Here is a 17,779-nt window from a genome sequence, read left to right on the forward strand (position 1 = left end):
CAACCACTGCAACTATGTGTATTGATTAACTCAAAACCTGAAGATCAAGCTCCCTTTGAAGCTAGACTCCCTCTGAGTTTTGATCTCCCACCAAAAATAACTAGGAAATATCTTTCGCTGGAACTGCGCCTACTAATTGCATCTGGACAATTCACACTTTCTGTGTAACTACAACTAGCTTTGCAACTATCTCACGAGTGTCTGACTACCCCCAACTAGCTCTGCAACTGTGTCTCAAGTAACTGATTGCGCTTGGTTTTGGCTTTGCAATTATCTCTCGAGAATCTGATAGCACCTCCCTGGCTTTGCATTGTCTCTCAAGTATCTCACTGCGCCTTGTTAACATTGAACTTGTGTACCTCCGTATGATGACTGTTCCTCCTCCCACTTTATCTCTTGTGCTCTCATAATATAGGTAGTAATCCAATTGGGAACACACAACAACTGAATCTGATCTACTAATCAAGCCCTCCTTGGCTAGATCTAGACCTCCTTGTTGCTCCTCCCTCAGATCCTTGCTTGACTTGGCACACTAGAGTCTCATACTCCTCCTCCTCTTGGAACTAGTTCCTCTATATCTCCTTTTGAGTCCTGTCCCTAGATGGGACCCTTCTTCGCTTTGCAACTCGCACTAGACAAATTGCACTTCCTTCGACACCTGTCTGCGACAACTGGAAGTCGATCTGTTGCCCATATCTGCGTTTGAGCTAACTGACATGACCTCTTTTGGCTGTGACAATCTCTAGAAAGCTGCAAAAATATGTGATACTCAAATAAACTGGAGAACTATATACCAGAAATCTCCTTCTCTTTCCAGCAACTCAACCTTCTCTCTGCTACACGCACTCGCCCCGGAATTTGCATTGCCTGTTGCTTCTACTGTGTAACTCGCTCTACCTCTCAGAAGTCCTTTGGAGTCTGGCACATGTACTGCTAACCCTGAAACTCGTACTGTATGGACTGAAAAGTTTGCTATGACCTTTTGTTGCTAGAAATCACAACCTCCTTTCTGCAACTTGAAAACTAGAAACCCTTTGAGAATTTATGAAAATTCCCTTAGTGTGTTTTTCTCTTCCTTTCTGCATTGATCTGCAACTGCAAAACACTTGCTACAAATCGTTTGCGCTAGATCTGCTCTACAAATCAACTGATTTGCTCACTGGAAGCCCTCTTTGACAATCCTACTACCTGTTGCCACTACTTCTAGGGAAAATCAAACTTTCCCTTCACCTTGAACTGGAAATCGATTTATGCCTCCCTGCTGCTCACACTGCTTGGTTGGAAATGCGTAGATCTGGAGAAAGTGCTTCAAATCTTCGTCTGAAACTGTAGGATCTCTCTTCCTTTCGCCTCTGAGCTTATGATCTGATCTTCAATGCTTTGATAGCATGTGAAATTTCCACAAATGCACCAACTAGAATTTAATCTTGCAACTATTCAATTTATTTGTTTATGGCAAATAATGATTAAATCACTGATGCATTCTTCACAATAAAAATGTTTCAGAATTATAAAATAGGATTTGAGAAATAAATGCACACACAATAAAATGACACCGATATTTTTTGACTAAACATCCTCGAATAAACCCTGAAGGGAAAACTGGTGCAACAGATGAGGGCTTATTTTATTATGCAACAATTTGAAAATGATTACAACTGTATGTCCAACTGGCTATCCTCTGGCAAATATAGATCACAACTGGAAAAATATACTGGAGATCTCGATCTCCTCTACAAACCAAGTCGACCTCTATCTAGCCACTTGGACTCCCTGCTGGGTACTCAGACCTCTGCCCAAAATGTGCAGCACTGGTGGCTTTGGATCCAGCCGCTTTGCCTGGAAACTGGCTCTAACTGTGTCATCTTGCCTCCCTATGTCATTGGAAACCACTCGCTCTGACTTCCGAAAATAGATATGGCCTTCAACTACTGATCTGTGGCTCTTCTGGCAGCTCGCACTGGGTTTTTGGCTATTCACACTACTTGTATGACCTCCTTTGCAGATGAATTCGACCTCCCTTTTCCTACCACTTCGGCATTGGGAAAATAATGGGAATCTCTCCTCCAGATCTCAGCTGCTCCCTCTTTCGATGCTCTTTCCTTGGCTCAAACTGCGCCCTTGCTGAACACTGCAATTTGGGTAGCTTGATCTGCCTCTCACAACTGATTGCTCTGATACTATCTCCAAGCCCTTCAACCTGCTCTTATATCTCTCGTTGAAGTCTCAAAGACCACGATTTAATCCCTATTGACGACTAAGATCAATTAGACTTCATCAATAGAAGCCTCTAGAGCAATCTCGATCATCCTTAATTAATTAACTTTAATTTATCACTTTTCTAAATATTTTAATTATGGCAAATTAATTTAATTAAGGTGTTTCTCAAGCTTATCTCGCGAAACTTTTTCTAGGTTTTGGAGATCTAGTGTTCCTTAGTCCCTTAACATCGTCTGAAACTATAACAGCTGTCCAATGCTACCATATTTGTCAAAAACTAACACTCCCTCTTAGGGAGGAAGTTGTTCTCCACTATACCCATCTGTTCTCTGAAGTTGACGAACTTGGCTCTCCCTAGAGATTTCGTGAGTATATCAACCACGTATTGGTCTGTTGGAACATGTAGTCGAACTGATCCGCGCTGCTGATGCATGACATTTGTTATACCTCCTTTTTTCACATCTTCAAGATGAATTGACTCCCTGTCATTGGAAATCAATGTGAAGTAATCAAACTGACAAACACTGTCAGCCATGCTACTGTGCATACTTTGATCTCAGTGTGTTGATGCCTTTGCGCTGTTGCTCCTGCATTACGATTGTGCTGCTACAACCACTGGAACTGTGTACTGATCTGCCCAGAACTTGAAGATCAAGCTCCCTCTAAAGCTAGACTCCCTCTGAGTTTTGATCTCCCACCAAAAATAACTAGGAAATCTCTTTCGCTGATACTATGTCTGCTAATTGCAACTGGCAATTCAGACGTCTGTGTCACGACATCTAGCTTCGCAACTGTCTCACGAGTGTTAGATTGCGCCCAACTGTCTCTGCAATTGTCTCCAAGTAACTAAATATGCCTGGTTTTGGTTATGTAATTGCCTCTCGAGAATCTGACTGCACCTCCTTGGCTTTGCATTGTCTCTTGAATACCTGATTGCACCCTGCTATCACTGAACTCATGTACCTCCATATCACGACTATTTCTCCTCCTACTTTATCTCTTTGGCTCCCGTAGCATAGGTACTAATCCAAATGGGAACACACAACACGTGGATCTGATCTACTAATCAAGCCCTCCATGGGTAGATCTAGACCTCCTTGCTCCTCCTCCCTTGCATCTTGCCCAACCTGGCACACTGGAGGCTCATACCCTCCTCCTGGAACTTGTGTCGCTATATCTCCTTTCGAGTCTTGTCTCTGGCTGGGACCCTTCTTCACTTTGCAACACGCACTTCCTTCGACACTTGTCTCCAACAACTGAAAGTCGATTTGTTGCTCAGATCTGCATTCTAGCGAACTCACATGTCGTCTTTTGGTAATATCGTACTACCATCTCTAGAAAGCTGCAAAAATCTATGACACTCAAATAAGCTGGAGAACTATATGCTAGAAATCTCCTCCTTGCGACAACTCAACCTTCTCTCTGCTACATGCACTTGCCCTGGAATGTGTAGATTTGCTTCTACACTTGTGTTTGGTGCCCTTCCTAGAATTCGCATTGCATGCTGCTTCTACTGGGTAACTCTCTCTACCTCTCAGAAGTCCTTCAGTATCTGGTGATGTACTACTAACCCTGAAACTCGTACTGGTTGGACTGAAAAGTTTGTTGTGGCTTTCTGCTGGTAGAAATCACGACCTCCTTTGCTGCAACTGGAAAACTGAAACACTCTGAGAATTTATGGAAATCCTTGTAGCGTTCTTTTCTCTTCCTTCCTGCGTTGATCTGCAACTGCAAAACCCTTGTTGCAAATCTTCTGCACTAGATCTGCTCACTGAAAACCCTCTTTGGCAATCCTACTACCTGCTACTACTGCTTTTGGGGCAAATCGAACTTTCCCTTCACCCTGAAATGGAAATCGATTTTTGCCTGTCTGCTTCTCGCATTGCCTGGTTGGATATGCATAGATTTGGAGAAAGTGCTTCAGATCTCCCTTTGAAATTGCATGATCTCTCTTCCTTCCACCTCTGAGCTTCTGATCTAATCTTCAATGCTCTGATACCATGTGAAATTTCCACAAATGCACAAATTGGAGTCTAATCTTCTAACTATTATTAATTTATTTGTTTTGCCAAATAATGATTATATCACTGATGCACTATTCACAATAAAAACGCTGCGAAATTATAAAATAGGAACTGAGAAATAGATGCACACACAATAAAATGACACCAATATCTTTGGACTAAAATCACCCGAAAAAGCCCAAAGAGAAAATCGGTGCAGTAGATGAGGGTTTATTTTATTATGCAACAATTTAAGAATTATTACCACTGGATTCCCAACTGGCTATCCTTTGACAAATATAGATCACAACTGGCAAAATATACTGGAGATCTCAGATCTCCTTTGCAAACCAACTCGACCTCTATCCAACCACTTGCACTCCCTGTTGGCTACTTGCATCTCTGCCCAAAATGTGCATTGGTGGCTCTGGATTCAATCGCACTACCTGGAAACTAGCTCTAATTGAGCCGGCCTCCCTCCCTCTATCACTGGAAACCACTCGCTTTGCCTTCCGGAAATAGATGTGGCCCTTAGCGATTGATTTGTGGCTCTTTCGGCAACTCGCACTGGGGTTTCTTGTTATTTTCACTACTTGTACAACCTCCTCTACAGATGAAATCTGCCTCCCTTTTCCTGTCACTTTGGCAATGGAAAAATATTGGGAATCTCTCCTCTGGATGTTTGCTCTCAAATCTCTTCTGCTCGCTCTTCTGATGCTCTTTCACTGGCTTGAACCGTGCCCTTATTGAAGGCTGGAAACTGGGTAGCTCGATTTGCCTCTCAAGATTGTTCACTTTGATATTGTCTCCAAGCCCTTCAACCTACTCTTATAATCTCTCATTGTAGTCTCAATGAGCACGATTTAATCTCCATCGGCGACTAAGATCAATTAGACTTCATCAGTAGAAACCTGTAGAGAAATTTTGAACATCCTTAATTAATTAACTTTAATTTACCACTTTTCCTAAGTTAGGAAATATTTAAATTATGGTAAATTAATTTACTTAAGGTGTTTCCCAAGCTTATCTTGCGAAACCTTTTCTGGGTTTTAGAGATCTAGTGTTCCTTAGCCTCCTAGTATCGTATGAGACTAGAACACCTGTCCAATGCTACCATATCCATCAAAAACTAACACAATATACCCAAGGAAACTTGCTTTGATAGCAATATGATTAGTAAACTACCATGGATATTTCATTGGACAGTTCATCACAACATATCTATCAAAATATATTAGAAAATATGGAATCTACTCTATGAGAGTTTATTTCTCCTTAGATTTATGGATCTGCTAATTGCTGTTTATTGCATATGCATGCAAATTATAATAATGCAGAAAATAGAGAACAACAAAATAAAACTAACATACCACAATTGGAAAAAGATATTACCTGGGAAACCCTTTTGGGAGAAAACCCAGCTCGAAGGTGAGGCTACTCTACTCTCTTTCTTTGAATGGAAAATTGATGCAAGTACAAAGATGTGAGATCTGTGGCTCGTGGACTACTACAATACACAAATCCTCTCTATTTTCTCTCTCCCTGTCCACTCTTGACTACTCTGCTCATCTATGTAACAAAATGCACTCGAATAGAAAGGAACCCCTAAGTGAGGCATGTGGCTCGTGGGCTACTACAATGCACAAATCCTCTCTGGTTTCTCTCTCCCTATCCACCCTTGGCTACTCTGTTCATCTATTGAACAAAATGCACTTGAATAGAATGGAACCCCTTTTCCTCTTAGTGGCTTGATTATAACATAGCCCGATAGCCAATTAGTGGTTAAGTTGGACTCCTTGAACTGTTAAACAGAGTTACAATATTGACTCTTCTAGAGTCTTCTTCATCATGATCACATGGCTAGCCCCTTTTCCATGAATAATGGGGGTTGATGTTGGATCGTCTCGAATGATGGTGGTCAAAACAGGAAGATCAACTTCCATGATAAGTCATATGGTTCGGGTTTGAGTTTGAGTTTGTCAATGATTAGGTTTGGCTCAAGTTGGAATTTTTTGATGACGTTCAAATGAGGGTCACCATCATGTTTCTCTCTCTCTCTCTCTCTCTCTCTATATATATATATATATATAACTTTTAAAATGAAATATAGGATAAAATAGTCAGAAATCAACATCATCAAACATAAAAAATGCTATCACGGATATGGAAACTGCAAGAATAGATTGCGAGATTGAGTTGTTGTGACATGAGGCTATGAGTTTTGATCCATGGACTTGGTCAATGGTTATGAGGTTCGATGAGGTTTTCCAAATTTCAAAATTTTTTTAAGGTTCGCCAAACTTTGTACCTCAAGGTTGAAGTTCGACAAACCTTGTGACATAGCTTCTGGGTGGCATAACTTTTGCATATAGACTTCGATTGGGGTGATGTATTCCCATTAGAATGGTATTTCTATGTAGAATAGTGGTAGGGGGTGCCCTATTTAATTGACAAAGCTGTACTCTCAGAAAACATTGTTTGATGCGTCAAACTACTTTTGAAAGGTTTCAAACCCTAATTCGCTAAACTGGGTCCTACTAGTAAAAATGGTCTTGTTACTTGATTCCTTCATCTTTTCCACTCTGAAAGCATCAAGATGGATGCCAAATAATATAATGTTCCAATCCAGATCAACAACATTCCTTGTATCCAATCTTTTGAGGCACAATCTCCTTCCATTGAATTCCCAGAAGTTTCTATCAATGTTTTTAGACACTGAAAATTGAGAGTAAAGGTTCGCTTTTATTGTTGCTTTAATTTTCATCATGATTGCAGATTCTTAAACGTTGTTGGTGTAAGTTTGTGTAGCTCGGATAGGTGTTCTATTGTCAGATTGTGTCTGTGAGGCTAAGGAACACATTTTCTCCAATATCTAGAAAAGGTTTCACAAGAAAAGGCCTTGATTAAAATTAATTAAGCAATTAATTAATTTTCCTAAGTTTAACTTAGGGAAATAGATTAATTAATCAATATTAATTTAGGGTAAATTGATTTTCCTCTAGAGAGTTTCACAAAAGTCAGTTGATAGGGTCAATATGATCTTAGACATCGATTGAGATAAGATCATGGCCGTTGATTCATCAATGAAAGATTATAATATGTAATGATCCTAAATAGGAATACAAGTGATATAAAGCAAATGATCTGTGTAGCGGAATATAAAAACGAAATACACATTAAACACCCATGGAAATGCTGCAAATAAGCAACTGCTGAGCCATTTTATTACTTTTCTGAAGACAAAATACAATGGATAATAAGATGGTGCACCTGGGCTTGTCTCAATGGACAAGCATGACCAAACCCAGGTGAGGAAATAACTGAACTGAAGGTTGTCCAACTACTGCACCAATCTGCACTGCGCTGCCCAGAAAACTACCTTTTTGCTGAAGTTCGAATGGTTGAAAGGTCCAGTTCCTATGGCTGAAAAATTATGTGCTTTTAACCCTGGACTCCTTGGCCTAAACCCATAAAACCCATGAAGGATTTTTGCTGGTTTAGACTTCTGAAATTTGACCCCCTTGGAGCTCAACTTCAACTGCAACTGCAAAACTCGGCCGGCTGGAAACTGCCTGTAAATCCTCCCGGAAATGGTCCCAAAGTGCTAGGCTGACCCCTACTATCAAATCCTTGACTTCCTGGATGGGCTTTTGGCCTATGGCACCAGCTCCTAAGCTCCACGAAAACTATTGGAATGGCCTCTGCGCTGTCGCCAAGCCCAACAATTTGAATTGCTGGGACGCTGGCTCTGCTGGATCCAAAACTCACAAAGAACGCTGGCCTATTGTTGCTCTATCAGTCCACTAACTCTCTTGGGAAATACTTGATCTCTGATGGCTCCAAATTCCCCCTGTGTATTCTCCAGCTACCTAGAAATACACACTCCCTGTTCTGGCTGAATGGTAGTGTTGTAACACACCCCCGGAACTCCTGAAATCCTTATGGAACTGCCTCTCTAGGGTGGGCACGGAAGGTCCCTTGAAGTAGAGGTTGAATCTCCCGCTTGAGAGATTTGTGTCTAAACAGTTGGTTCACTCAACTAAACAACAGAGTGAACAATCAAGTAATTTTGTTTGCAAGATGTAAGAATGAATCCCAAAATGAGAGTTGCTTCCTCCTTATAACTCCTTGGGCCTCCCTTGCCTCATGTGGGCCCCTCCATCCACCTATTCGATTTCCCTCCAAGCTATTCGAATGGCCAGTTCGAATTCTTATGTGGGTGGCCCCCACATTCCACTAACAACCAAATAAAGTTGAATTGCCTCCGAAGTCCCTAGGTCGAAAATGATGGGTTCTCTTGTGCAAAATTGTGTAGCAACACCCTGTTACAAATGTATTTGAGAAGGGACTTGACAGTCCTCCCCTCCCAAATGTTGCTTGCCCTCAAGCAACCTCTAAGCTGGGTGCTCCAAGATGTGTTGACCCTCCCAGGTGGCATCCTCATCTGGCAAGTTCTTCCAACTATCCAAGAACTCCCTGATAGTTTTGCTCCTTAGTTTCCTTTCCCTGCTCTCCAAGATACCCTCAGGTTCCAAATCCAAGTGGCCTTCATCATATAGTGGGGTAAGATCAACAATTGTTGTCACCTGTTGTCCCAACACCTTTTTAAGGCATGAGACATGAAAGACATTGTGGATCCTGCACCCCTGAGGCAGCTCTAGCTCATAGGCCACCTCTCCAACTCGTCTAATCACCTAGTAGGGTCCATAGAAGCGTGGTTGTAGCTTCTTGGCCCCCTTATGCTTCAGTGTGGACTGCCTGTAAGGCTGTAGCCGAAGGTATACCAAGTGCCCCTACTCGAAATGCCTCTCCGTCTTCTACCGGTATGCGTATACCTTCTGCTGATTTTGGGCTGTCACCAAGTTATGCTTGAGTGCTTGAGAGCCTTGAGGATGTCTTGGCTCTCTTGGACCTAGTCTTTGGCCTTTGGGGCCCGACTGTCTACAAAAAGAATGTCAGCAAAAGTTACTGCATCATATCCATATAGAGCACAGGAAGGAGTCATACTAATGGACATTAGGTGGGTGGTGTTGTAGTAGTATTCGCCCAGATGCAACCACTGAATCCAAGCCCTCTGCTGACCGATCACGTAGTTCCTCAAGTACCCCTCCAACCACTGATTAACCCTCTCGGTCTGGCCATCTGTCTGAGAATGGTAGTTGGTGCTAGGAGTGAGCTCGGTCCTGACCAATCTGAAAAGTTCCTGCCAGAAGCCTTCCATGAAACTGTTGTCCCTGTCACTCACAATGTTCTTGGGGAGCCCATGTAATTTGAAAATCTCCCACAAGAATAGTTCTGCAACCTAAGCAACCATGTATCTAGTGGGGATGGCGAAAAAGTGGGCATAGTTGGTCAATTTTTCGATCACTATGTAGATGCAGTCCTTCCCCTGCACTGTGGGGAGCCCTGTGATGAAATCCATAGAGATACTTTCCCATTTCCCCTCAGGCATGGGAAGTGGCTGTAGCAATCCTGTGGGGTAGATCAGTTCCCCCTTGTTCCTCTGACATGCCTCACACTCTTGTATGTGCTTCAGCACACCCCCCTTGAGGCCCTTCCATGTGAATCTCTCCCTGAGTGCCATATATGTTTTCCGGAACCCCTAGTGCCCAGATAATGGTGAACCATGTGCTGCCTGGAGCACCCGTTCTCTCAACTGCGAGTTGGGTACTAATAAATTGTGCCCCTTGTAATAGATGACCTCATCCATCACTCGGTAACGCTCATCTGCATGGGTACCCTCTAATACCTCGCATGCCCTCCTCTCCTTGGAGTACTCCACCAATAGCTGAGCCTTCCAATCATGGCAGATGCCCATAATGGATAACCCAATTGGTCTTCGAGATAGAGCATCGGCAACCACATTGTGCTTTCCCCGCACATACTCTATGTTGAAGTCATAGGCTTACACCTTGCTGACCCATCTCTGCTGCCTATTGTTGAGGCCTTGCTGCCCCATGAAGTGACAAAGACTGTTGTGATTAGTCTTTAATCGAAACCTGTTGCCCACCAAGTATTGTCGGAATTTCGCCAATGCATGCATGATGGCCAACATCTCTTTGTTATATATGGAATATGACAACTCATGTGGTAGGAGCTTCCGACTCTCAAAAGCAATGGGATGCCCCTCCTATGACAATACTGCTCCAACTCCCACCCCGGATGCATCACACTCCACAGTGAATGGCTAGGAAAAATCTGGAAGTGCCAAGACCAGGAAATTGCTCATTACCTCCTTGTGGTGGTCGAAGGCAACCTGTGCTCCATCAATCCATGCGAAAGCCCCTCTCTTGGTCAAATCATTCAAGGGTGCTGCCAACTGTGAGAACCCCTTGACAAACTTCCTGTATTAGGTGCAAATGCCCAGGAAGCCCCTCAACAAAGTCACATCTCGGGATACTGGCCATTCTCGGATGGCCCAAATCTTCTCCTCATGGACCTTCACCCCATCAGCACCAATGATATGCCCTAGGTAGAGCATCTCTGTCAAACCAAACTCGTACTTGGAGAGCTTGGCATAAAGTTGCTGCTCCTCCAGAATGCGGAGTACCTCCTCCAAGTGTTGGAGGTGCTCCTCCTATTTCCGACTGTAAATCAGAATGTCATCGAAGAAAACTAGCATGAACCTCCTCAAGTGTCCCCAGAAGACATGGTTCATGCATGATTGGAAGGTGGCCAGACCGTTGGTCAGCCCAAATGGCATGACCAGGGACTTGAAGTGCCCATAGTGGCACCGAAAGGCTGTCTTAGGGATATCTTGATCCCTCACCCTGATCTAGTGATACCCTGAACGCAGATCGATCTTAGGGAAGTACTTGACTCCTCTAAAATCGTCCATCAGCTCATCTATGCGGGGAATGGGGTATCGGTTCTTCAGTTCTTTTCGGTTGAGGGTCCGGTAGTCAATGCACATGCGAAGGGTTCCATCATTCTTCTTCACTAGTACTACTGAAGAAGCAAAGGGAATGGAACTTGGCCTGATATGGCCCTGATATGGCCCAATACTAGCAACTCCTGAATGGCTTTCGCTATCTTGTCCTTATAGGCCTTGGGATGCCTATAAGTGGTGGTGATCACTGCCTGCACACCCGAATCCAACTCAATAGCGTGCTCAAATCCCCTGTTTGGTGGAATGTCCCCAAACAACACTGCGTAGTGTTTGGGAGCAGGAGCGAAAACGGGTGTGGGAGCGACATTTTTAGAAGCTCTCGGTTTGGGAGCGAATCCTGGAGCATTTATATATATATATATATATATATATATATATATATATATATATATATATATATATATATATATAGTTTTATGTTTTGATACATATATGTCAACAAAAACATTTAGAATGATGAATTAGATATAAAAAAAATAAAAAACATAGATTGAACCATATAACAACAATCATCTAGAAGTTATAATCTTCATCAACTACATCCACAAGTTAGTAACATAGTAAATAAAACATATTGAGTCTCATGATTCACAATCTTAAAGTTTCAAGCTTTCAAAATTCAATATATAACATTTATCATCATTGATCACCAAAGTTGTACTTGTAAGCTAAGTGTAACCATTACAACAAATAATATCTAACATGTAATGAAATGAAACAACTTTCAACTTTCATGAAGCATCATATTCATAATTCATTACTAATGAGTTATAATTGCCAACTTCAAACTTAAATTGTCATATATTGTTTAAAAAAATATCATAATAAATATGAAAGAGTCAATAGTTATAAAAACTACTAGAAACTAGAAAATTCAAGTAAATCTATTATTTATTGCTTATGCTTAGGCCTCTTGCCACTGCGAGAAATGTCTAATTTTTTAGTCTTGTTGGAAAATCAGGATCTTTGTCATTAATATCACCCTTTAAGCATTAATATCCAGAGGTATCTTTGTCATTACCTCTGTATCTGTATAGGGATATTTGTCATTAATATCACCCTCTAAGCATTAACATAAGATAGAAAAAGCATAGCATGTCAAGTCAAGATTTTGTTTGAGTGATGCGTACATTTTTAGGAGGGTCATGATAGAGGAGTTCGACAACCAATGTCACTAACATCAAGGTACATAGAGGGATTGGTGCTCTTGATTAAATACGAGTTCCATACCCTAATACATGACAAAATTCAATGGAAACATTGCAATCTTGAAATCCTGAAACACTGATAAGTCTACTGGATTTTGAATGAAATCTAAAATTCTACTTTCTCTATATGAAATCCAATGAGGTCGAAACAACTCTCAAACATCCTGAGTCATTTCATGGTAATGTTAAAAATTTAAGTAAAAGGATGAAAATGAAGATTAAGGAGAATGTCACTTTTACTTTAAGAATTTAACATTACCATGAATCACATATCAATACTAGGGCCATAGACTTGATCATTAAGCTGCCCCACTCAATACTTATTTGTTTCTTTGAAAAAAATTGCATTTGGAACATCATTGCAAAACAAAAATTGCAAAAAAGGCAAAATGCTCCCGAAAAGGCAGGGAACGTTTTTTTTTTTAAGGAGCGCGCTCCTGAAATTGCTCCCTTTTCGGGAGCATGCTCCTGACCCGCTCCTCAGTCGCTCCCGCCTGGAGCATGCATTGGGAGCGGGATCGGGGGGGAGGAGGCGCTCCCCTGCAACACTGACACTGCGTATCTGTCCAGCAAAGCCTGTATGTCTGGTGGTGGTCACTGAGCTTGCCCCCCAGCCTGTAAAATTCTCAGCTCAACTGCCCATGCAATGTCCCCATGTTGCAGAACTGCCTCCATCCTGTGGGCCGAAACTGTCTAAGGTGGATAAGGTTGCATGCCTCTCAAAACTACCAGTTTTCCATCTGGCCCAATGAACTCCATCTCTGGCTTCCTCCAATCTGTTGTGCCTCGCCCAAGGGAATACAACCACTGGACACCCATCACCACGTTGGTGTCTGGCACATCAACCACAAAGAAATGATCTGTCATCGAGTAGTTCCCCATAACTACTGTCAAGGAAGGCACATATCGAGTGCATTGTATAGTACAATCACCTGGTAGTAGGACTGAAAAGCCCTCAAACTCAGCCGTGGTGAGGCCCCTCCTCTAAACCAACTAGGCATATATGAAATTGTGGGTAGCCCCACTGTCAACTAGGACTGACACCCTCTGCCCCTGTACAATGCCTCTGATCCTCAGTGTCAAAAATTTGGGAATCCTGCATAAGGAAGCAAGGACTCCCCCGGCTGGGGCAAGGGATGCCCCACCTTGTGGAGGTGGTGGTGGTGGCCCTCTATCTGCCGGACTCTCACCATCTGCCACACCACAATCCTGCTCCACCTCGTCCTCCTAGTCACTGTCAGAAAAAACCTCAATATAGTGTGCTCTACCGGCAGTGCACCGATGGCTTGGTGCCTAGGGCTCCCTGCATGTGAAGCACAACTTCCTCCTCCTGAGGTCCTTTCGTGTCTCATCATCTAGCTGCCCCCTCCCTTGTGTGGTCCTCTGAGGTGGAGGTCTAGTCTCATGCCCCTTTTGTGGAAAAGGGGTCCGTGCAGGAAAAGGTGCTCTAGTCTTGGGGATGGCCCCCTGTAGATCTCTGGTGCACAAGACTGCTTCCTGCAGCATGGAGGGTTTGCGTGACTTCACCAGTCCACGCAGGGGCTCAAGTAAGCCCTCAATGAAGGTGTACACCCTCTTAGCCTCTGATAGATCGGAAACAACACTTATACTCACAGAAACTTTGAGATGTACTGCTCTGGTTTGCCTGTTTGGCGTAGTTGGGTCAGCTCTCTGAAATGGGCGTTTGGATCTCTCTTGTCAAAATGCTCCACCACCCTCTTGGTGAACTCCTCATAAGAAGCCACATTGGCATGCCCTAGGTTGGTCAAGCCATGAAACCACTAGTTATGGGCTTCCCCCTCCATGTGTAGTGTGTCCATCTTGATGGTTTCCTGTTCTGTCATCCGGTTGAGTTGGAAGTAGGTGTCCATCTTCTCAACCCAGGCCCTAGCTGTGCATTTGGCAATGCAATCGAAAGTAGGGAAGTACATCCTCCCAATGGTCCTTTGCAACTCGTAGTTTTGGGTTCCCTGTCCTTCATAATGCTTGTTCTTCTCACTCTGCTTGAGCTTGCAGAAATCTTTGAAAGAGAGGGCTTCCTTAAAGTTTGCATCCATAGACTGCCACTCTCTGAAATAGTCTCCCATATGAATGGGGTCTTCACCCGTTGCAGGTTTGATTTGTGCCATTGGTACAAAAGAAGGCAGTGTAGCACGAGTTGGCCCACTGGTTGATGGGTGCTGTGCTGCTGGTGAGGGATGTTCGAATTGCTGAGAGGCCCCATAAGTTTCCCCAAACAGAAACCCTCTAGGAGTGGTCCTCTCTCTGTTCTGCGACTTGACCTTTTCCAGCATATCTTTCTGACCCTTGGCCCTTAGGAGGTTGTCGAAAGCCATCTCTTCTTGCTCTTGGGCTCCACAATGCCCTCCTCTTCTACTACTGCTTTCCCTCTATCCTCCGTGTCTGGAGCAATTTCCAACTCTCTTTCTTTGCTTCGGTACCTTTGCCTTTGGTAGGTGATGTTCTGCTGGTCCCCTTCTCTCATAGGAGACAATCCCCACAGTTGAGCCAAGAACTAGGCTCAAATTCCACTGTAATGATCCTAAATAGGAAGACAAGTGATATAAAGAAAATAATCTGTGTAGCGGAATATAAAAATGAAATACACATTAAACACCCATGGAAATGCTGCAAATAAGGAATTGTTGAGCCACTTTTATTACTTTTTTGAAGGCAAACTATAATGGATAATAAGATGGTGCACCTGGGCTTGTCTTAATGGACAAGCATGACCAAACCAAGGTGAGAAAATGGCTAAACTGAAGGCTGTCCAACTGCTGCACCAATCTGCACTGTGCTGCCCAGAAAATTGCCTTTCTGCTGAAGTTCAAATGGCTGAAAGGTCCACTTCCTTTGCCCAGAAAATTATTGGCTTTTAACCTCGAACTCTTTGGCCTAAACCCAGAAAAACCCTTGAAGGATTTTGGCTGGTTTAGATTTCTGAAATTCGACCCCTTTGGAGCTCAACTTCAACTGCAACTGCAAAACTCGGCCTGCTGGAAATTGCCTGTAAATCCTCCCGGAAATGGTCCCAAAGTGTTGGGCTAACCCCTACTATCAAATCCTTGATTTCCTGGATGGGCTTTTGGCCTATGGCACCTGCTCCTAAACTCCACGAAAACTGCTAGAATGGCCTTTGTGCTGTCGCCAAGTCCAACAATTCGAACTGCTGGGATGCTGGCTCTGCTGGCTCCAAAACTCACAAAGAACGTTGGCCTATTGCTGCTCTCTCAGTCCACTAACTCTCCTGGGAAATACTTGATCTCTGGTGGCTCCAGACTCGCCCTATGTATTCTCCCACTACCCAGAAATACGCACTCCCTGTTCTGGCTGAATGGTAGTGCTGTAACACACCCCGGAACTCTCGCAATCCTTATGGAATTGCCTCTCTAGGGCGGGCATGGAAGGTCCCCCGAAGTAGATGTTGAATCTCCCGCTTGAGAGATTCGTGGCTAAACAACAGGATCACTCAGCTAAACAACATAGCAAATAGTCAAGTAATTTTGTTTGCAAGATGCAAGAATGATTCCCAAAATGAGAGCTGCTTCCTCCTTATAGACTCCTTGGGCCTCCCTTGCCTCATGTGGGCCCCTCCATCCACCTATTCGACTTCCCTCCAAGCCATTCGAATGGCCCAGTTTGAATTCTCATGTGGGTGGCCCACACATTCCACTAGCAACCAAATAAAGTTGAATTGCCTCTTACGTCCCTAAGTCGAAAATGATGGGTTCTCTTCCTTAGCCAAAATTGTGCAAAATTGTGTAGCAGCACTTTGTTACAAATGTATTTGAGAAGGGACATGACATAAGAGGAGATCGATAGGTTATTTGGAGAACACACAAGATCAGTGAGAGATGAAGACACAACATTGCAGTGAGAGCAAGGGCGCAGAGGTAGTGTAGGGACACTAGCAGAAGGGTTTCAACAAAGATTGAAGTTCAAAGTTCCAGAGAGAAAATCTTCATAGTGATTTCCAGATTCTCAATGACAGAGGGAGATCGATTTTCTGTAGAGAGGCCGAATTTCCAGTAGAAAGGCTGGAGGAAGGACGAAATTCCCATAAGAGGGTCGATTTTCCTAAGTAAGTTCGATTTGCCAGCAAGATCAGATTTTCCAGTGGAGGCTGAGTACTTTTCCTAACGAGTGCAAGTTGCCAGGAGAGCCGGATTTATCTGCTAGGCTGATTGTGTGAGTTAGATCGACTAGCCAGAGGGAGGCTGAATTTGATCTGAGGGGTTGAGTTGCTTCCAGGAGGTCATATAGACTTGCAGAAGTGAAGAAAATATTTTACCGGAGGTTTTCTATTTTAGGGCAACCTGTTGTAATAGTTTTGCTGAAGAATTAATAATAAAATATTAAAATCCTCATCTACAAAACTAGTTTTCCCTTTGGGGTTTTTCCGAAGACATTTGTCTGAAAATTTGGTGTTCATTATTTGTGTATGCACATAATTTTCTCAGTTCCTATGATTATTATTTTTCTCAGTTCCTGTGAGTATTTGTCAGAAGTTAATTGCAGAAGACAAATAATCTAATCAGATAGGTGAATAATAACCAGGAACTGCAACAGTAATCAGAATCTCATGGTTGGTCATGGTATTGCGTTCTAATTTTCATTTTCAACTCTCTAGTCTGTTTTTGTTGTTGTTGTTGTTTCTATGTGCTTGGTCAGTCCTTACAGGTGAGCAACAGTTCTGTGGATTGTTATTATCATGGCTCAGCAACCATTTAATGATTCGAGATATCTCCTAGGCTCGAATGTGATGATCATGCCTGGGCTGATTTTAATCTGTTTGAAGCGCTAGGATATAGTCACAAATCCATTCAAATGATTGGATGCTGTAAAAATATCAACATTGAATCTGTTTGTTGTGTTTATGAAATGTTAAATATGAGAAATGGAGGATGGCCTCTATATGAGGCATTTTTGAAGTGTTAAATGTAAAAGGGATGGCACTTTGCACAAGAGCCAAAAGTCCTTCAGGAAAGTTAGATTAAACCCAACCTTTGACCAAAATTTGTTTAATATGATCATGTTTACAGCAATGTTGCAAGCATTGGTGTTGCCAAAATGTTGCAGAGGGTCATGACCTTGGGACATCAGAAACATTGGAGAAAAAATTGGCAAACCATGACAAGTATCAACAAATAGAAAATATTTTTTTTAACCTTTTTCAAATATAAACTAAGGTGAACATCATATAATTACATTATCACAGAAATATGAAACCGTGGCTAATACATAAAATGCCAGATAATGGATCAAACATAAATTTTCAATACTGGTATCTGTCCAGTCAAGACTCAAATTGAATTCACAATACAATTACATCAAATGTATAATAGATGTATGTCACCATCATGAGTCGTCTAAAATGATCAATTTAGTAGTTAGCTATTTATTTCCTCTGCCCCTGTTATGGGAAAAGGTAATGGTTTCTCCTCTAGAAGAAGGTCTTA

At 42.6% G+C, this 17,779-nt stretch overlaps 1 protein-coding gene across 2 annotated transcripts in view; it reads left to right on the forward strand.

The window, feature by feature from the left end:
• Nucleotides 1-17,779, forward strand: part of ALA2 (aminophospholipid ATPase 2) — a 426,245-nt gene that overhangs the window by 307,120 nt on the left and 101,346 nt on the right. The window lies entirely within an intron of this gene.

Source organism: Pinus tabuliformis, chromosome 7 (genome assembly GCF_031772625.1).
Source record: "Pinus tabuliformis cultivar Carrire ecotype Pingquan chromosome 7, CPIR1, whole genome shotgun sequence".
Classification (NCBI taxonomy): domain Eukaryota; kingdom Viridiplantae; phylum Streptophyta; class Pinopsida; order Pinales; family Pinaceae; genus Pinus; species Pinus tabuliformis.